This window comes from Sorex fumeus, unplaced genomic scaffold, assembly GCF_029834395.1.
Source record: "Sorex fumeus unplaced genomic scaffold, SorFum_2.1 ptg000041l, whole genome shotgun sequence".
Taxonomy (NCBI): domain Eukaryota; kingdom Metazoa; phylum Chordata; class Mammalia; order Eulipotyphla; family Soricidae; genus Sorex; species Sorex fumeus.
Genome location: NW_026606098.1, coordinates 13,605,890 through 13,628,024, shown reverse-complemented (window position 1 = coordinate 13,628,024; position 22,135 = coordinate 13,605,890). Strand labels below are relative to the sequence as shown.

General features: G+C 46.2%; 1 pseudogene; it reads right to left on the bottom strand.

Annotated features, from left to right (window-relative positions):
• Positions 1-7,019: 7,019 nt before the first annotated feature.
• Positions 7,020-7,982, bottom strand: LOC130028903 (uncharacterized protein C6orf62 homolog; annotated as a pseudogene).
• Between the last annotated feature and the right edge of the window lie 14,153 nt (positions 7,983-22,135).

Genomic DNA, 22,135 nt, shown 5'->3' with positions numbered 1-22,135 from the left:
TTCTGGCCAAAAATGGAGCCGATATCACTGGAAGTTCCCAGCAGGGGTAGGTGCTGCTGTCCCGCCTTCTCAGAGAAAATCCCGGTGACCACGAGCTCCAAAAAGCAAAATCATGTGGGCATGACTTCAGAATCAGAGGTTGCCTGTTAGCCGGACTGGACCCATGGAGTTCGGAAAAACTGTCCTGGTACCCTCATGCCAGAGCCATGTGGGTACCAGGACTTTTTTGTCCGAATCTCAAAGGGGGCAGTCCGGCTCCCAGACAACCTCTGATTCCAGAAGTCATGCCCACAACTCGCTCACAGCGCAATCTTACAACACACAGCAACAAAGAAGAAAACTGGCTGGAGGTCCCTACAGCTCCCGGAGAATGCTCTAGGCCACAAACAGAGCCAGTGTCACTGGTAGTTCCCAGATGGGCTGTGTGCTCCCATCCTGCCTTCTCCAGAGGGTATCCCAGTGACCATGAGCTCATACAAGCATGGGTCTGTTATATGGGTACCAGGACTTTTATTCCCAACTGCAAAGGGCCGCCTTGGCTCACAGGCAACCTGATTCTGAAGTCGCGCCGACACCTAGTCCCCCAGTGCCATCTTACACCACACAGCAACAAAGAAGAAAACCGGCTCGAGGGTTCCACAGATCCCGTGAATGGTCCCGACCCAAACAGAGCCGATATCCCTGGGCGGTCCCAGATGCGCTAGGTGCTGCCGTCCCGCCTTTTCCAGAGGGAATCTCGGTGACCATGAGCTCCTACAAGCATGGGTCTGGCATGCAGGTACCAGGACATTTTTTAAGAACGGCAATATGGCCGCCCCGGCGCCAAGGCAACCTGTGATTCAAAAGTCATGCCACAACTCGCCCTCCAGCACCATCTTATGCACACAACAACAAAGAAGGAAACCGGTGGAGGGCCCCACAGCTCCCGGAGAATGCTCCAGGCAAAAACAGAGCCAATATCACCCGGAGGTCCCAGATGGGCTAGGTGCTTCCGTCACGCCTTCTCCATACGGAATCTCGGTGACCATGAGCTTCTACAGGCATAGCCTGGGCATGCTGGTACCAGGACATTTTTTCTGAACTGCAATGGGGCCGTCTTGGCTGCAGGCAACCTCTGATTATGAAGTCACACCCACATCTCGCCCCCCAGTGTCATCTTACAGCACACAGCAACAAAGAAGAAAACTGGCTGGAGGTCCCCAGAGCTCCAAGACAATGCTCCAGGGCCCAAACAAAGCTGATATCACTGGGAGGTCCCAGATGAGCTAGGTCCTACAGTCCCGCCTTCTCAAGAGGGAATCCCGGTGACCATGAGCTCCTACAGATATGGCTCTGGCATGCAGGTACCAGGACAATTTTTCCGAACTGCAATGATGCACCCCGGCTCCAGGGCAAGCTCTGATTTTGGATGCCCTGCCCACAACTCGCCCCCAGGGCCATATTACAGCACACACCAAGAAAGAAGAAAACTGGCTGGAGGGACCCATAACTCCCGGAGCATGCTCCAGGCACAAACAGAGCCAATATCACTCGGAGGTCCCCAATGCGGTAGGTGCTGCCGTCCCACTTCTCCAGAGGGAACCCGGTGAGCATGAGCTCCTACAAGCATAGCTCTGGCAACCTGGTACCAGGATATTTTTTCAGAACTTCAATGGGGCCACCCCAGTCACAGGCAACCTCTGATTCTGGAAGTTGTGCCCACAACTCGCCCCCCCAGCGCCATCTTACAGCACACAGTAAGAAAGAAGAAAACGGCGGTGGGCCTACAGCTCCCAGACAAAGAACCAGGCCCCAAACAGAGCCAACATCACCCTGAGGTACCAGATGGGGTAGGTGCTGCCGTCCCGCATTCTCCAGAGGGAATCCCGGTGGCCATGAGCTCCTACAAGCATGGCTCTGGCATGCGGGTACCAGGACATTTTTTCCGAACTGCAATGGGGCTGCCCCGGTCACAGGCAACCTCTGCTTCCAGAAGTCACGCCCACAACTCGCCCCCCAGAGCCATCTTACACCACACAGCAAAAAAGAAGAAAACCCGGCATAGGGACCCACAGCTCCCAGAGAATGCTTCAAGCCCCAAACGGAGCAGATATCACTGGGAGGTCCCAGATGGAGTAGGTGCTGCCGTCCTGCCTTCTCCATAGGGAATCCCGGTGACCATGAGCTCCTACAGGCATGGGTCTGGCATGCGGGTACCAGGACTTTTTTTCCGAACTGCAAAGGGGCCGCCTCGGCTCCCAGGCAATCTCTGATTCCGGAAGTCATGCCCACGACTAGCCCCCAACGCCATCTTACAACACACAGCAACAAAGAAGAAAACCAGCTGGAGGGCCCCATAGCTCCCGGAGAATGCTCCAGGCCCCAAACAGAGCCGATATCACCAGGAGGTCCCAGATGGGCTAGGTGCTCCCGTCCAGCCTTTTCCAGAGAGTATCCCAGTGACCATGAGCTCATACAAGCATGGCTCTGGCATCCGGGTACCAGGGCATTTTTTCCGATCAGCAACGATGCACTGGGTTCCAGGGCATTCTCTTACTTTGAATGTCCCGCCCACAACTTGCCGCATTTTTAATCTATTTTAATTTATCTTTAATCCCGCCCACAACTTGCCCACATTTTTAATCGATGTTAAAAATGCGCACTGCATCCTAAATTTACACCTGTCCTTTTGGTTTATACATACTTCACTCCATATACAATGTGAAGTAAAATGAGGATTATTTTATTCTCCAATGAAGTCTACTGGCAGAGAGAAACAGAAACAAAGAAACAGCTGGTCATCAATGGGATGAGAGAGGACCTGGATGTTTTAAACAAGAAAAAGGGGTAAGAAACCCTATTTTATACGAGGGCGTTGGGAAAAGTGCCATGTCAAAAGGAGCATGTAAATTGAGACTAGAAAGATGAAAAGCAACACTTGCAGGATTTTCAGGTCAGAGAGAGAAAATGACCCAGGCAGAAAGAAATGTCAAATTGATGGAAAGTCCCAAAGGTGGAAATGTGGGTTGAATTCAATGCAGTGCTTGAGAAAAAGCAGGTGGCCAACGCGTGAATAAAGAATGAAGAGAGAAAGAGAGAGGCTGAGAGTAGTACAGAGGTGCAAGCACTTGCTTTGCACACAGTACTGGATTCCCCACACACTGCAGGGCAGGATCCCTGAGCACAGATCCAGGAGTAATCCTTGAATACTGCCAGGTGTGACACAAACCCCACCCCCTCCGCAATGGGGGACAGGGGAAGAGAGAAAGGAGAAAAGGAGAAGGGAGGAAGAGCAAAGGGAACCAAATCATGTGTCTTTTATCCTCAGGGAAGTAGGAAGCTACTTAGGGGATCAGGGACAATTGTGACTGATGATAGGACCAATCACCCTAATCACTAGGCTCAAGAGCAGAAGTGAATTAGCACAGCTCGGCGGTCACAGAGACAGGCCACTTCCATGCATTCAGGGCCAAAGGAAAGAAGAGTGAAATGAAGAGGTTTAAAAAGAGACAACCAATATCGAATGTTTGGAAACGACTCCTTCCAATATTTTTTTCAAGTCATCGGAAAAGCTGAAAGCAACTAAAAACATGGAATTTAAGTCACCATCCCCACAACCACAAGGACAGCCTCTCTCGGGTCACAGGAACCTTCCTTCCTATGCCCTGCACCCTTGGTAATCTCAGTTCTGTCATCAGAGTCTATGGGTCTATTTTCAGTGAACACTGTCTATTCCTTACCTTGGATGATCTACCGATGAGATCATCCAGGAAGACTTAGCCTTCAAGTTCTTTTTCTTTTCTTTAAATACACTTGAAAATAGGTAGCCTACTTACACTTGGAGAAAAATGTTAAAAAGTTTTACAAGAAAATCTCCCTCGTGTTCCCAGCCTACCTATGGATAACCACTGATACTTCTACTAAATACTCCTTAGAACAATAGTATAATGCTGTACGACTGAACTACATCAGTTCTCCATTGATGGGCACGTACTTGTTTCAAGTCCTTTGCTGTTACAAAGAGCTGTGGTGTAAAAAACATTGTTGATATTTTGTTTTCTAAATGTGAGATTAAGTAGATCTAACTTTCTACATTTAATTACAGTTCATTAAGCTTGTATTACTATCATTCTTTATCAATGGAAATGTACTTGCACATCTTGAATTTTAATACTTTGCTTAGCATGTTGTCAGTTAAAATTCTTGGAAAAAAATTTGAACCCACTGCAATAGCTCACTTATAAAAGTTCAGGAATCTTCCAGACTCACCCAAATCATCAATCTTTAAATGATCTTCACCCACAACATCCAGAAAGGAGTCACCAACTTTTCCTTTGACATTCATGTTTCCCCATCATGCTTTATAACGTAGACAATGTTACTTTATCTTCTGAACTGGAAAAGGAAGCAGACCTTTTACTCATTTGAAAAGGTTCTTTCAAATAATTGTTTTTAGAACTTGGGGAGTCAAAGAAATAGTGTTGGGGTGTGTGTGTGCAAAAATATGTTCTTTTAGAGTCATTTTTTTTCTTTCCAAAACTGAACTCAGAAGGAGACACCACAAATCAAAGGCACGTCTCCACTCCTAGAGGAAGGGAAACTCCCACCATACAGGAAATAGCAAGGACATCATTGTAAGGCCTCAGTATAACACCTGCCACAACTCCCTGAAGTCATGGTCACAGCCATGTGGGGACATTTAGCAATCACTGCCATTTGTGAAGTCTGTTTTACTTTCACACAGCTTGCTGATGAAAGCTCTCTGCTCCTGTTCCTAAAGGACTATCCCAGCGCTGTGAGGCACTTCAGGCAACTCAAGTGCTTGTTGTGGAGGTCTCTGACAGGGAGCTGTCATTGAGACAGCAATGCGATGTTTTTCAGAGCATTTGAACATGGGTCCATACCGTGAACTCATCTAACACGGTCCTCCTCCACTGCTGAATTAACCGAATCACAGGCTAGAACTTCTCTGGGCTGTCATCGGAACCGAGGACATCTCCCTTGTCAAGTTAAACCCTCTGAGAGCTCAGACATTTTTCAGATGAGGAAAGTCATCATCCTTAGACAAACACTGAATTTCAGGCCACCCGAAGACATTCTTAAGGGTGACCAAAGACCCACAAAAATTTGCTGAATAATGTTACCGTTATAACGCAACCTACCAGACGCCTTTTTCTGACCTTTACCAATTAAGACACCTGTTTGCTGGTGAGGGTCAAGCTTCTCAAATGAATCACCCTAAAAAGGGATCTACAGAAGCACACCCTTAACGTGTGGTAGACTCAAGTAGGCAAGCTTTACCAAGCCTTTCTACAGCAGGGCATTTCAGAAACTTAACTAGAATAAAACTCGAGTATATAAAAGCCTGATGAAAATATCCTTGACTACAATTGACATCAGATTATTATTACTGCTGTTGTGGGTTTTTTTTTTTGAGGGGGGGAAGGGGCACACCCAGCATTGCTCAGGTCTTACGGAGGAGGCAACTCAGAAACACTGCCTCCAGAAAAGCACACAGACTATCTAGGCACTATTATTAACTGGCGGTGTTGAGTTCTGCAGATTATTCCAATTCTAAGAACTAGCAAACAGCTTTTTGCTCTGATTCCCAGAAGGAAACTGGGAAATACATAGGATCCTTTCAAATCCTCACCTGCTCAGCGCGCCTGCCCACACCGCCTGCCCACACGCTCAGCGTCCAGCTGGGCCCCACGGGCTGGCAAGGACCCCCACCCCCATGCCCGCCCCTCACCTGCTCTGAGCGCCCGCCCACACGCTCAGCATCCAGCTGGGCCCCAAGCACAGGCCACCTAGCAGCAGCTTGGCATGGCGGGCGCAGCCCAGGGCCTCGGAGGTGGCGTGCAGGAGCCGGGCAGTCTCCAAGGAGCCACCACCAGCGGTCGGCGGTCAACGCCCGTGACGCAGTCCGCACAGGCACGCAGGACACGGAGCCCGCCTCAGCGTGAGACCTGGGAGGTGGGGAGCGTGAGCCCGCAGTCCCAGCCAGGCCTGCCCCACCCGCCTTCCCGCTGACCTTTAAAGGCCAGAGCAACAGCGCTTTCCCCCTCCCGCCCCCACCAACTGGCCCCTAGCCACGCCCCCTAAGCGGGGGCATTATGACATACATTGTTTGATTATGTTCACAAGCCAGTTAGTTTCAGCCCTCAGGAAAGAAACACAGCCAAATGTTCTGGCCTGTTATTTACAACCTCAAGCATCTGGTGTCAAGTGGGTCTGGTGTCATCTGGTCTATGAGAAAAGACTGACTCTTCTGCTATACTAAGATTTAGGTTTTTTACTTAAGGCAGCTTAAAGAAAGAGATGTTGAGCCTCATTGAAACCAATCTGGACACACACGTCTTGTCTCGCCCATTTTCATGGTTCCCTGTATTCCTGACCGTTAGTGGGATAGTCTACATGGACTCGTCTGGTTTTTTTTTTTTTAAACAAACCTGGCCCAGTAAAATGAGGCTAGAATACCTGCAATGAGATGCTTTTTTCATTTAAGATTTCTTTTCCGTGGTTGAATTTTCTTTTTAGAACAACTACTTCTGGTCATTAGATTGAATCTGACAGTGTTCTGGATCAACGGTAATTATAGCAAAGCTATTGCATTTGTAAAAATTATTTATTCTCCTACATGTACTTCTTACCCTCTAAATGCTGATGACAGATGTCAAAGAGGCAAAAACCAGCTCAAATGGAAAGACCGTCAAAAAGAGTATCACCTTGTGCTTTCAAATACATTGAAGCATTTCGGTGTACAATAGTCCTTTCATTTGACATTTTTAACAAGATGCTGATACAGTGCAGCAAATATGCAAAGTCTTCTTTCACACAGTCTGTGAAGAAGACAGCTAATTTTTTTCAGTTCTGAGATACAAATGATTTAAAAAGAAATCAGGATGAACAAGTTTCAAAATGCGGAGTGTTCTGTGCATGAGTCCATTTTCTTTAATCTCTGAAAGAATAAAGTGGTAAGAAAACAAGACAAGATCTCCTGCTGCACTCTGATCTTCTCCACTGTGCTGGCCCAGACTCTATTCTGGCTTGGAAGGATGCAGGTGTTTCTTTACGGTGCCAACCTCCCAGTGGGTGAGCTGTTCCTCTGGCAGGTAGAGGCAGATGCTGCATAACTTGAAGATATTACCTTTATTTTTTGGAGTCTGCAAATGCTGTTGGTCGATAAAGAGAAACACTGACTGGTTGGGATTGTTGACAACAATTCCAGTCTTGTCCTTGTGGCTCAGTACATGCAGAAAGTGTTTTTCATAGTCACAGTGATGAAACTCAAATTTGGCATGAATGAGACGAAAAGGCTCATCAGATTCCTTCCAACTAGAAAACAGTAGACAGACAATTTTTTTCAATAACATTCTAAGGCCACAGAATGAAATACATCTCCTGAGTACAGTCAATGACATCCCTTCTCACAGACTGGTATCGAGGAGCAGGAAGCTGGACCACATCCTCCTTTAAAAGCTCTATGGAACTTTCCAAGGAATAGCTGGAATCCCGCACACCTTTTAGGATATTTTCTTATAATTATTCGTCATGACTGGTTTGACCTCAGACACTTCAAAACCTGCTGATTTTTTTCTTCTTCTCCTTGAATGCAAAGGTAATATACATCTTGAAGTCAAACTGGTCAGCTAGAGCTTCTTTTTCTTTCTAAGCTGAGCATGTAGTCTGTACAGAGCTTGTTTCTTCTACACGGACTCATCTTCACCATCTAGTCCGGCCCCAACAGAAAGAGACAGTGAGAGAGAAAGACAGAGAGAGACAGAGAGAAAGATACCGCCACTCCTCCAATAAGAAACTAGGAATAGTTCTCAAAAGCCAGAGTTTGAAAACAGGATTTGAAAACGGAAGTCCCTGGTTAGATGCTCAGTACCCTGTGGTCCCATGAACACTGCCAGCAACAACCTTTCACACCAAACCTGAAGTAGCTCCTGAGAACTAATAGGTGTGACCTCAAATCAAAAGCCAACGTTTGAAGTCATGGTTCCCACCACCAATTGAATGAATGTTCACAGCGCATTATATACTTAGGACCAAATCTTTGCTGGAATAAAAAACTAGCCACGATAACCCTGTGTGCATATTTCTGAGAATAAGACCTTCCTTGGGTCTAGAGTGATAGTGCAGTGGATAGAGCATTTGGTCCCCAAGGAACTGCTCAGAGTTGTTCCTGAGTTACAGAGCCAGGAGTAACCTCTGAGCATTTCCAGTCTGCTTCCCCGACGAAAATAGAAATGAAGAAAGCCCCCCAAAACACGGCTATAGAACGAAGAGCTGGAGTGCAGGCTTTGTGTCTGGGTTTAGTCTTGCACTGCATGGTTCACTCAGCACTGCCGGGAGTAATCCCAGACCACAGAGCTAGATTAGTCCGTGAACAATATGAGGTTCAATCCCTGGGGCAACCCATATGGTCTCATGAGCAGTACCAGGAGTAAATCTTGAGTGCGTAGCCAGGAGTAAGCCCTGAACATTGCCAGATGTGACTAAAAAAACAAAATCATAAGTACTTAGACCACCTGAAATAGAGCTGCGGGCAGGTCCTACAAGACACATTCCAGAGGAAGCTATTGCTGTCCCAAGGGATGGCAGATGACAACTCCATGTGAGATTCTTCCTCTGCAGCCACGCCAGTGAGAAGAACAGCTGTGAAGGTGGAAAACAATGAGATTGCTGGTTCTGACCCTGTCTAGGACTATGCGGATGGATGTGCTTATGCCTTACTTGATGCTGTTAATGTTCATTCATTTTCCCTTTCTCTTCCCTTTTCACTGTTGTAATGACCAGGATTTGCAGTGCTCCCACAGTTGGTTATGGTATTCACTGGGGTTACACGCATTTTGTTGTGGCATCTGCACACACTTGGATGCAGTGCACCACAGGTCATGTGGACTTGCTGAATCAAGCATCTTTCTAGTGTGGGAAGAACTACATCAGAGGAAGTGGGTGGGGGCTGGGGAAGGGACAAGGGACAGTCTGGAGTGAAGTGAGCGTGGGCAAGGAGGATCAGGGCACTCCTATGCCACTGTTCAGCAGCATAAGGACTCCATAAATTTCAAAGTGGATCCAGTCAATGGGTTTGCTGTGGTGCTATATCCAGGCTGGGGTGCCCACCTAATATAAAGGATCTTGAGTCAGGGTGTTTAGTGTGAATTCCCGGAGGTGACTGAAATGACTGGCAAGTTGGCTTCAAAGGGTCATTGAGAATAGAGAGCCGCAGGCCTGAGTCTGTTCTCAGTCATCGGGGTTCTAAGACACACGCCAAGAGAGGTGAAAAGACACAAGAAAGTACTGGCCGCTGGCCTCTGGCACTGAGTAAATCCCATCTCCTTCAAAGCCCGTGAACCAGCTGCCAGCATGGCTGGTGCATTCTCACTCTCCAGGCTGTAGGCCTTCCCTGACATCCCAGGCTGACACAGGGCCCTCCTGGGCATCGCCTCTTGATTTCCTGTGTGAATTCATCAGCATCTCCTTCATCATTTTGATTCCATGCTAATGATAAGCTTTCTCACAGAAGGTAAGCTCTGGAAGAGCAGGAATCGCACCTGCCTGTTCACCACAGCAACCTCAGAACCTACACAACCCAACACTCCGTTAACATGGAGAGGAGGGGGTAGCGGTCCCTCCTGGTTCTGTACTCGGGGGTCACTCCTGGTGATGAAGATATGCTGTGCTAAGGACAAAACTGTGTGCGAAGCAAACCTCTTCACCTCTCTCGAGCCACTCGTTGAACATGTAATAAATACTGTTGAATTAATCAAATTGTTATTCTGGGTTGTTTTTCCAATGGACTCGTTTCCATTTTGTATAGCCCCCATCATCAATATGTTGGCCCCTTGGTCTTACCATTTATGTTATTTTCATCTGAGGTCGGACCCTGACTGAGAAATGTTTTACTAGGCTAAGGATGTTTTTATAACTTTTTCTCCCCTCTGCTGGCCAAGGAGTTTTGATCATCATCTTTAAAAACATTTTGTGATGGGGGAGAATTGGGCTATACCCGAAGCTGCTCAGGGCCTACTCCTTATTCCTTCGCTCAGGGCTTCCTTCTAGAGGTACTCATGGGACCACATGTGGTGCCAGAAACCGAAGTGAGATTAGAAGCAGGTATGGCAAGTGCCTTGCCCCCTCCACATCTCTAATCCTAGATACATCTTCTCCATGAACACTCTAAGATATCTACTCTGTCACTGTCATCCTGTTGTTCATTGATTTGCTCGAGCGGGCCCCAGTAACGTCTCCATTCGTCCCAGCCCTGAGAGTGTATCAGCCTCTCCTTACTCGTCCTTCCCAACGGTGCCTTATGGGAGGCTCTTTCAGGGTCAGGGCAATGAGACCCACTATTAGAACATTTACTCTAGGTAAGTTAAAGTTGAATTTGGGCCTAAGAGAAAGAACACAGTGGCTAAGGCACTTGTCTTGCACACAGCCAATCGGCTTCAATCCCCAGCATCCCATATGGTTCCCTGAGCCCCCGCCAGGAGTGATTCCTGAGTGCAGAGACAGGAGTAATCCCTGAGCACCACCGGGGGTGGCCCCAAAGCAAAAATCAAACCAAGAAAAACCTGAAGGGGGTTATGCGATTTATCAAAGTCTGTAGCAAAGCTGAGTAAACTGAATTTTGTTAACTGAGCAGCAGTGCTCATGCTGCTAAGGGTTTTACAGGAAAGAGGAGAAGGTGAAAAAAAGAACTTAGAAGAAGAGGGGCTGTAACTCCGACTCTTTCTGGTGGCACTAAGGAGACATGAGGTTCTGGAGATCAAGTCTGGGGTTGCTGCATGCTGAGCTGAGCATCCACCCTGGAGAGCTCTCTCTCTCTCTCTCTCTCTCTCTCTCTCTCTCTCTCTCTCTCTCTCTCTCAATCTCTCTCTGCCCCTGGCACTTTTTAATGCTCTGACATCTGCCTCATGCCAGCTGTTTTAGCATATTCAAAATTAACTGTTGCTTTCTGAAATTCTGATTTTTAAAAAATTTCTATTAGTAAAACACCATGAGGTACAGTTGTAGACTTACAAATGTTTGTGATTGAGTTTCAATTATACAGTGATCAAGTACCCATCCCTCCACCAGTGCCCAATTTCCACCACCATGGATCCCAGTATCCCTTCCCCCCCCCATTGCCCCTCCCCCCCACCCTGCCTCTGTGGCAGGGCATTTCCTTTTGTTCTCTCTCTCCTTTTCAGTGCTGTGGTTTTCAAAAGACGCATTGAGTGACAATCATGTTCGATCTATAGTCTACTTTCAGCATGCTTCTCCCATCCTGGGAGGATTCTCCTATCACTAATCTAATCATCTAATCTTTGATAAAGGAGCAAGAAATGTGAAGTGGAATAAGGAAAGCCTCTTTAACAAATAGTGCTGGCAAAACTGGATGGCTACATGCAAAAAAAATGGACTTAGATCCTGCCTAACACCGTGTACAAAATTAAGATCAAAATGGATTGAAGACTTCAACATCAGACCTGAATCCATAAGGTACATTGAAGACAAAGTTGCAAAACCCTCCATGACATTGAAGCTAATGGTATCTTCAAAGATGTCACATCACTGGCCAAGCAAGTGAAAACAGAGATAGACAAATGGGACTATTTTAAACTAAGAAGCTTCTGCACTTCAAAAGAAACAGTGACCAAAGTACAAAGACAGTCTACAGAAAGGGAAAGGATATTTGCCCAATACACATCCAACAAGGGGTTGATATCAAGGATATATAAAGTACTAGTTGAAGTCCACAAGTAGAAAACATCCAACACCATCAAAAAATGGGGAGATGAAATAAACAGACACTTTCTCAAAGAAGACATTGAATGGCAAAAAAGGTACATGAGAAAACGCTCTACATCATTAATCATCAGAGAGATGCAGATCAAAACCACAATGAGATATCATTGCACACCACAGAGACTGGCCCACATCCAAAAGAACAAAAGCAATCAGTGCTGGCGCGGATGTGGCGAGAAAGGGACCCTCCTTCACTGCTGGTTCAGCTGACTGGTTCAGCCCTTTTGGAAAACAGTATGGACGATTCTCAAAAAATTAGAAACTGAGCTCCCATTTGACCCAGCAATACCACTCCTGGGACTATATCTCAGAGAGGCAAAAAAGTATAGTCGAAGTGACATCTGCACCTGTTTGTTCATTGCAGCACTCTTTACAATAGCCAGAATCTGGAAAAAACCTGAGTGCCCCAAAACAGATGACTGAAATTCTGGTTTTAAAGAAGAAACAGGAATTATGACTTCTTTCTTTTCCCACAGCTTTCTTCCCGCACAGCTCAGACTTCCCTTTCATCCCTTCTCCCTTCTATGCCCTTTGTGTAAATTTCAAGCAAAAATTAGAATGTTCTTACAGGATTCTGGATGAGAATATCTGGTGCTGGGTGAGTATCAGATCATCCAAGAAAAGTTACTTCCAATAGATGAAAAGTAATGAAAGAGAAGTCACAAAAATTTAAATCTGTCCCTTCCAAAGGGAGCGCTTGAATTCCAGAGATGCATATGATTATGTCAGCAGAAGGGAGGACATTCAGAAATGGAGTAGAAAGCATCCAAATGATAGCAACCCCTATATAAAAAGAAACAGTGTTGGGAAATTGACAACCTCCCATCTTGGTACTTGAGGGAAAACTGTGATTTATGTTCTTGAGTTTTCAGGACCTATGGGAGAGCAGGCCTGCATGCTGACTCAGGTCCCAATCCCAGCACCCCGTATGATCCCCCAAGCACTGCCAGGAGTGCACCCTGAGCTCAGAGTCAAGAGTAAGCCCGAAGCACAGCAGGTATGGCCCAATCTCCCCTCCATCAAATCCCCCCGTTCTTGTAATAATATGAAGGTCACACTTAAGTCTAAAACCGGTCAGGATGTAGGTCAGCAACAGAGCATTTGCCTTGCACGTGTGAGAGCCTGAGTTTGATTTCCAGGAATACAAAAGTAACAAACAAAAAACATAAGCAAGAGACTATAGATAAAAGACTCAGCTTAAAATCTCAAGTTTTCAGAACTCATATTCTTCCAAGTGCATCTCCGAACCCCACTGCAAGACGTGACTCATACATACAAAGTCCACAAAGAAATGGGAAATTACCCTGGTTTCAAGCACAAACAATTCTTCTGACATACTAAAGTGTTCCCTAAGTGAAAGTGAAAAGAAGACTCCAGGAGAAAGCCTTCTTCAAAACTAACTCAGAAATCACCACAAAGGCCTCCGACTGCCTGCTTTGGGTCTGACAGAAGTAGGGGCACCACTTTCTCCTTTTTCCAAAATCGGTTTCAGGCTGGTCCCTGGAATGTCTAGTGCAGGACTGCTTTGTTTGCCTTCTTTGCGACAATACTTCAGAGGCTGGAAGCCCAGTTAGAATGGAAGGGAATCATTCCTACACCACACATTTCTCCCACTGTTGTCTGGGGGAGTAAGGGTGATTTGTGCCTGTAATGCTCTGTCTGTGCTTGAAAACTAGGGTGCCCATTAGAGCAGGAGTGACAGAGGAGAAGGATTTCTGGTTTTTCACGCAATATTGAGTGTGTAACTCGTGTTGTACAGAATTCAGAAAGCAAAGGAAATTCCCCCAAATTATACCCGTTTTGTAAATCTTTTCGTAAAATTTAAAATTTTTAATGACTGATGTTTTAGAAGTTTCATTCTGAAACAAATTCCCACTATAACAAGCTTTAAAGGTGAAAAAATATAAAGGTGCTAGGGACTTAAAAACAATGGGGAAAAAAACCAGAGAAAAGACCATTATTAAATGTTATTAAATGCTCACCCTCTGCTATTTAAAATTCTTAGAGAAATGGGCCCAGGGAGAGATGGAAACGCCCACATCGCCATCACGTGGGGATTAGGTGGAACTACTGCAGCCCGACTTGTCCCAGGCTTCAGATTTCCTAACCCTCAGCTCAGATAGAGAAGGGAGCACCAAATAAAGGGTGTTGGGAGGATCCACCCAGGATGGGAGAAGCATGCAGAAAGTAGACTATAGACCAAACATGATTTCCACTCAATGCCTCTTTTAAAAACCACAGCACCCGAAAGGAGAGAGAGAACAAAAGGGAATGCCCTGCCAAAGAGGTGTGTGTGTGGGGGGGATGGTGGGGAGGGATGCAGGGATCCGTAATGGTGGAAAATGGGCACTGGTGGAGGGATGGGTACTTGATCAGGGTATAATCAAAACACAAGCACAAAAATTTGTAAGTCTACAACTGTACCTCATGGTGTTTCACTAATAAAAATTAAAAAGAAAAATGTTCTCAGCACAAGAAAAGAATTTAACTATATGTAGTGACATACATTAACTAGACTTACTCTCTAAATTATTTTAAAATGTACACAAATACTGAATCATTGTGTTATATACAGAAATCAATAGAAAAGTGTATGTGAGCCTTAATTATATTTTATAATGATATTTCACATTATAGCACAGTGGTAGGGCGTTTGCCTTGCACGCAGCAAACATGGCCAACCCACGTTCGATTCCTCCGCCCCTCTTGGAGAGCCCGGCAAGCTACCGAGAGTATCTCACCCACACGGCAGAGCCTGGCAAGCTCCCTGTGACGTATTCGATATGCCAAACACAGTAACAACAAAGTCTCCAATGGAGACGTTACTGGGCCCGCTCGAGCAAATCGACGAACAACGGGAGGGCCTTTACCTTTAAATGATATTTCAGTATATCCTACAATAAATGATACCTTGTTTTAGTTTCTGTAAAAAAAGAGACGTCGTGCCCTTTTCTTTGCTTCAAAGCTAGGTAGCATTGTAGCACTGTCCTCCCTTCACAGATTTTCTCCAACAGGCACCGGTAACGTCTCCATTGTGAGACTTGTTGTTTCTGTTTTTTGGTATATCAAATATGCTACGGGTAGCTTGCCAGGCTCGGCCGTGAAGGCGGGATACTCTCAGTAGCTTGCGGGGCTCTCCAAGAGGGACAGAGGAATCAAACCCGGGTCAGCCACGCGCAAGGCAAACGCCCTACCTGCTGTGCTATAGCTCCAGCCCAGTGGATCACAGCCAGTTACAGATTTCAGTGTTAGGTATAGGGTCATTAGGAAACAAGTAAGCAGTTTGGCCGTTGCAGCGGGAGCAGAGCGGTTAAGGGCTCTTTGTTTGCATGCATGGGACCCAGATCCTTTCGTACATTCCCCATACAGTTCTACAGCCATTCCGAAGTGATTCTTGAGTGCAGAGTCAGGAGAACCCCCTGAACATATCCATGTGTGGCCCCAACCATAAACAAACAAACAAGAAAATGAAAACAAAGCAGTCTCAGATGCTTGATGGCGAACTCCCTCATTCTGAGCTGGATCTTCCTCCATCCCCCACATCTTTATAGAAGAGGGTTGGGGCACCCTCACAATGTGGGTGGAGTGTGGGTTGTCCCTTGTAGGAAACATTCAAAGGGCACAGCCGCAGACATCGAAGGTGGGTTCAGAATTTTATTGCTCAGAGCGAAGAGAACAAAAAAAGAAAAGAGCCTTGCTCTGCTTCTTCCAGACCAGGTTCCAACCCCTGCAACCCTTCTTGTCCAGAGACCAAGCTGGGGCAACCCACCCGGGCACCCCGAGGAGATTCAGATATGTACCCCACAAAAGTCTGAAGGCGGGAATCGGACCTTGGTCACCCGCGGGAAAGACAAGCACCCGCGACACTCTCCTATCGCTGCACCTGTGGAAGCTGTGTGCTTAATGACCCCATACTTAACACTGAAGGAAACCCAAGGGAGGAAAATTCTTAAGAGAAAGGGGTCTGTGGAGGGGCAAAAACGCGGCACACCGCCATCTCGTGGCAGTTAGGCTGAACTACCACGGCCCGACTTCTTCCATGCTTGATTTCCAGCCCTTTGCTTCAATATGGGGTCATCAAGCAGGCAGCTTGGGCGGCTGCAGCAGGAGCAGAGCGGTTAGGGCTCTGCCTTGCAGACACAAGGCCCTGGTTCTTTCTTTGGCTCCCCATACAGTCCCACCGTCATGATGGAGCGATTCCTGAGTGCAGAACCAGGAGAAGCCCTGAGCGTTTCTGGGTTTGTGACCCCCAAACTATGAACAAGTCAAATAACATGGACACAGCCTCAGTTCGTGATGGTGGATTCCCTCACCCCAACTTGGGGGACTCTGAGCTGTATCTTGCTGTATCCCTGACCCTTATTCCTTGTAGAGGAGGGTTGGGACACCCTCAGAACATGGGGTGGTGGTGTGTGGGGTTGACTATAATTGGAAACCTTTCCAAAGGGCTGGATCAAAGGCAGAGCAAAGTGGGTATAGACCATTTTTTGTTCACCTCAATGAGTAAAGCAAAACACATAAAAAATAAACTTAATTAAAATAAGCAGAAGTTCATGGCTAACTTTAATAGCAAGCACTTATAAGGGTCCCCAGAACCCCGCGAACCCACATCAAACCCCCAAATAAAATAATTCTTGGAAGAGTGAGTGGTGTATTTAGAATTTCCAGGGAAGGAGGTTGCCTGGTCTTTGGCTCATTATCACTGTTTTAATCAAAATTCTTTTTAACCTACTCCCATTTCTCTGATGGTAGGCAATCTCACCCCAAACTTTTGGAGATCCTGAAGTTGAATCTAACCTCTGTCACCATCCTTCACAGACTTGGGACTTCTCATGTATATAGGAAGCCCCAAATTCTCTGCGATAGGGAAAGATGGCACCCTTGGAAAAGTGGAGCGTAGGGGTGTGGGGGTGATAGACTGGAGACCTGTAAAAATGGTTGATTTGGAGAGATCATACTATGGTATGGCACAATCGTCTACTGTGCTCACCCTGGGTTCTGTCTCAGCACCATATCATACCCCTGAGCCCACCAAGAAGCTGTTGGGGCCACCCACAGCCCACAGTAAATAAAGCCAGAGACTAGCTTGGCCAGTCAGTGCGGGGGACTAAGGAGAGGGACAAGGGTGCAACTCCACTGTGCAGAAATTCTTTTTTGTTTTATTAATCAGAAATTCTGAGGATCCTGGGAGGTCTAGTTCTGGAGGAAAGTCGGGACTAGGGTTGGACATTTCTTAGAGGAATGTCCCTGGGGAGGGGAGGAAACGCCCCACAGCGCCCTCTCGTGGTGCATCGGCGGAAGAGCCGTGGCCAGGCTTTCCTGCCTGAAGATTTCCAGCCCTTGGGTTTGCTTCCATATTAACCTGCGGGTCACAAAGAATCAAGAAGGCGGCCTCAGGCCGTGCAGCGGTAGCCGAACATTGAGGGCGTTTGACTCGCATGGGGCGATCCCTGTGTCAGGATGAACCCAGCAGCCTGGCCAGTGCTTTGCCCGAAGTAGAATCTCTCCCTCTAAGCCCGTTCGCAAACAGTTCCTGTCGCGGTCATCCCCACACCTCGCGGTTTTCCGTAGAGGAAGGAGCTGGAAGCAAGACTCAGCTCGGCACCCCCAAGTTCGGCGTGAAGGAATGCGCCGCGAAAGTCGCATTCTGTTTGCTTGTGTTTTGCGGACCACACGGGCGGTATTCGAGGGTTATTCCTGCCCCTGCACTCAGGAATCACTCCTGACTGTGCTGGGGGAACCTATGGGTTGATCGCCCCATACAAGACCAGCGCCTTCGTGGCTCACTGTTAGATCCTTGACCTTTGATCCTTCATGACCCCGTATTAACACTGAAGCAAAGAAAATTTTTTCTGTTTTTCCCTTTTTGGGTCACACCCGCAATGCACAGGGGTTCCTCACGGCTTTGCACTCAGGAGTTAAGTCCTGGCAGTGCTCCGGGGACCATATGGGATGCTGGGAATCGAAGCCGGTGGACCCAGGTACCGGGCAAACGCCTTACCCGGGTACTAGAGCTCCAACGCAGGAGCTGGAAATCTTAAACTTGGGAATAGCCGCCCCGGTAGTTCCGCCTAGCCGCCACGTGATGGCGCTAGGCGAGGGCGTTTCCGTCCCTCCTCAGGACCGTGTCTCTAAGAATTTTCCACCCTTGGGTTTGCTTCAGTGTTAAGTATGGGGTAATTAAGGGTCAAACGCAGCTTTGACAGGCAGCAGTTGGATAGCCATGCGGATACTTGTGTTTCATGCGGGTGAACAGGGTTCGATTCCCACCTTCAGACTTTTGTGGGGTACATAGCTGAATCTCCTGGGGAGGTTCAGGTGGGTTCCCCAGCTTGTTCTCTAGACAAAGAGGGGTGCAGGGGGTTGATCCTTGTCTGGAACGAGCAAGGCAAAGTTTTATATATATATATATATATTTTTTTTTTCTTCGCTCTGAGCAAGAACAGTTCTGAACCCACTTTGTGATGTCTGTGAACGAGCCCTCTGGATGTTTCCTGCTATGAGCAACACACACTCCATCACCCCACAATCTGAGGGTTCCCCAACCCTCTTCTACAAGGACGTGGGCGATGGACGAAGATACAACTCAGAATCCCTCAAGGGAGGGAATTCGCCATCAAGGACTGCTTTGTTTTAATTTTCCTGTTTGATTGTTTATGGTTGGGGACACACCAAAAGATGCTCAGGGCACTCTCAGGAATGCCGCCGGGCACGACTCGAGGGCCATATGGGAAGCCAAGTGACAGACAACGGTTCTGTGAATGCAAGGAAAGTGTCCTAACCGCTAACCTACTGCTGCACCGCCCGAAGCTGCCTGCTTGATCCTAATTACCCCAGGCCTAACACTGAAGCAAGCCCAAGGGTGGAAAATTCTTAGAGAAAAGGGCCTGGGAGGGATGAAAACGCCCCACAGCGCCATCTCGTGACCCGGAACGAACTCCCAGCCTCCATTTTTCTTGCTTGAAGTCAAAAATTGGTTTGGTTTTGTTTGGGTTTTGGGAGTCACACCTGGTTATGCTCAAGGGTTACTCCTGGCTCTGCGCTCAAGAATTACACGTGGCAGTGCCACGCCCCAAAGTCACAGCAGCTGCCCTGCAGCAGCCAACCTAGGTTCACCCTCAGCATCCCATAGCGTTCCCCAAGCACCGCAAGGAGTGATCCCTGAGCACAGAGCGAGGAGTACCCCTGAACACTTCCTGGTGTGGTCGCCAAACAAAAGAAAACAAAGCAAAAACAGCTTACCAAATCCATTGACTTAGGAGGAAAATGCTGCTCAGATGTGGAAAACCAAGCATTCTGGCCATGATTGGTGGTGATTAGAAATCATTATTGGTAGGATAAATAGTAAGTTGCAGACAGAGAAGGAATTCTGATAACACGCTATTTGGTTTCGTGGTGAGAGTACTTTAAATGCTTATAATATTTCTGTAATGATCCAAATTCATGTTTCATTTAACTAGACATGTTATGTTTCTTGGAAAAGAAAGGGTTAGAACTGGATAAAAATTCAAAGGTCTCAGCAATTCAATTTTCCCTCATGGATTGTAGTGTACATTTTTTGTTTTGGGATTTTTTTAGTTTTATTTATTTATTTTTTGCTTTTTGGGTCACACCCAGCGATGCTCAGGGGTGACTCCTGGTTCTGCACTCAGGAATTACTCCTGGCGGTGCAGGGGAGACCAAATGTGATGCTGGGGATCAAACCCAGGTTGGCCGCCTGCAAGGCCAACTCCCTACCTGTTGTGCTATTGCTATTGCTCCGGCCCCTGTAGTCTATATTATTTTCTGATACATGTTCAAAGATTTATGTACCAAAAAAGTCACTACATCATTGAACAAGAACTGACAAAGAAAGACAACATAAGTCACCATCAGTTGGAAAGTGCTTAAACAGCTGGTTAAGTGAAGCATTGCTAAAGCATCAACAGTCAATCCAGCCCCCCGTCCCTCCCCCGGTGCGCGGCCCTGCGGAGCCAGCCAACTGGCCAGGCTCCCCTTCCTGGCCATAACGGGCGGGCGAGCTGCCCTGAGGAGGCGGGGAGGGGACGGCTGGGCTGGCGGGTGGGCGGGCGGGCACACGATAATAAAGAACTTCTGAGTGCCCCCCAACTGCATGCGCTTGAGCACGCAGTCCGACCTGGCCTTCTTCAGGTTCCCGCGGGACCAGGCCAGGTGCCAGAAATGGGTGGAGAATTGTAGAACAGCAGACTTAGATGGAAAAACACCAGATCAACTAAATAAACATTATCGATTATGTGCCAAACACTTTGAGACCTCTACGACCTGTAGAACTCTAAGTAATAGATACATTTTGCAAAAGTAGAAAATGAACGCTATGAAAATGGACGGAAGTGTCTCAAAGCTTACCTGAGCAACACTTTGAGAGACCAGGGGTCGAATAACTGGGCTTTGCTTAATATAAATTTTGATATAAAACATGATTTGGATTTAATGGTGAACACATATATCAAACTCTACACAACTAAGTCAGAGCTTCCTGCAGATAATTCAGAAACCATTGGAAACACCGAAGAGATTTTAAAATAGGGTTTATCTTCCATTTGAAAGCATCTTACAGAAAAGCTATGTTGTATGTAGGCCACCCAGTCACTGACTGTCTTGACCAGTAGGTCTCCCATTGAGTATGTTCATTTGTACTCCAATTTAAGTGGCTCCAGTTTGAATTCCTGCTTTGGAGACCGAACTGTTCTAAAATATAGCATTGAAAGTGTCACATCACATTTCAGTGTGAAGTCTGCTAGTGGCTCTAGAGTTGTTTTTAGTTATTTTAGACATAACATTATCACTGTGGATGCGATATGTGGGTATGGAGTTACCAGTTCCTTGAAGAAATAAATTGGAGGTTGTGTGGGAGGAATTCATTTTTAAAATGTTACGTTAAAGCTCACAACTGACCTTTGACTGATAAGAGTTCTAAGTGTTACTGCTCAAAACCTGTACTGGACAATTAAGAGTATTACCAGAGAAACTTGAGCTTGCCAAAGTGTAGATTTTAAGTGAAGATTTTGTCTTTAGCAAGTGAACTTAAAGAAACAGACGAGTCTGCCATTGTTGTTCCATAACTGGTTGTTGCTGTTTGCATTCCTTTGTTGAGCCTACAGAAGCTTTTAGCAAGTGTATCTTGAACTTGTGTTTCATGGTCAAGATAGGATCAGAGGCCATGGATACTGACAACTGATTTGTTTTGCTTTCAAGTCTGTTCTCCATGACTATTATCTACTGCCTCCTCTTGATTTATAAGTAAAACTAGGAGAAGACACAAGAATTATTGTTTTGTGGGCTTCTGGGAATTAAATGAAAATATTGCAGTTAATTTTGGTGAAGGAAATCAATTTTGTATAGTTTATTTCAACGTAAATAAAATGTGAATTTTGTTTTTAAAAAGTCAATCTAATAGATTCTAACATGAAGTCTCTTCACTTAAGAAACTGAAACAAAAGATGAACAAATTGAAGACTAGCACTAAATTGGAAAGTAAAATCAATTCAAATATCACCCTACAAACAGGTGAAAACATCAAATCTTGTGCGGGGACACAGACTCGAGGGGTATACTCAACGAATGGAGTTTTTGGATAAGAATTGGGATCATCAGGCTAGGGATAAGTTAGAGACTAAATCTGTACTACATACCATTTTGTCACTTGAAATATCATTCTAGAAGTAATATAAGAACTGTGGTGGAGGGTCCTGGACACTTTGACAGTGGTGAAGGTGCAGTGACTTTGGACAACAGTGCCATACAGTTAAATGCTATTAAGGTATTGAAACTATTTAGGTTTAACAATACAGGTGAAACTAAACTATAAAATGAGATGAAATGTTATGCTCAGCAATAATTACAATTTAAATGAATAACTTGAACATCTCAAAGAAATGGAAACATAAATAATACAGCTGTGAACCATGAAAGATCAGCACTCGTGTCCTCACTCCTTAGCCTATAGATTGAAAGATAAGCATTTACGTACATCACATCCAGTGTCAGCACAAGCAAGGTTATAGCTGGAATCATTAAGCCTTAGGTAATCTCCCTTGACCATCCTCATTTGAGTTACCCAAGTCTGCAGGGTGCTTTAGTGAGAGAATACATTTCAGGAACAGTAAATACACCTGAATCCTATCACACTTGGTTTAGAAAGATGTTATGCCCTGTTCACTTTCCAAGTCCCCTCTCCCCCAGGTGCAAAGCAGCCAAGCAGTTTTACAGAAAGCAATGTTGCAAGTTAGCTGAAGCACGCAAAAATTTGATGCCCTAATATGGATTCTTTCATATCCTTTTCTCTCTGGCTTGTATCACTTAGCACAAGGAACGGAAAAACGAATTAGTCTCTTAA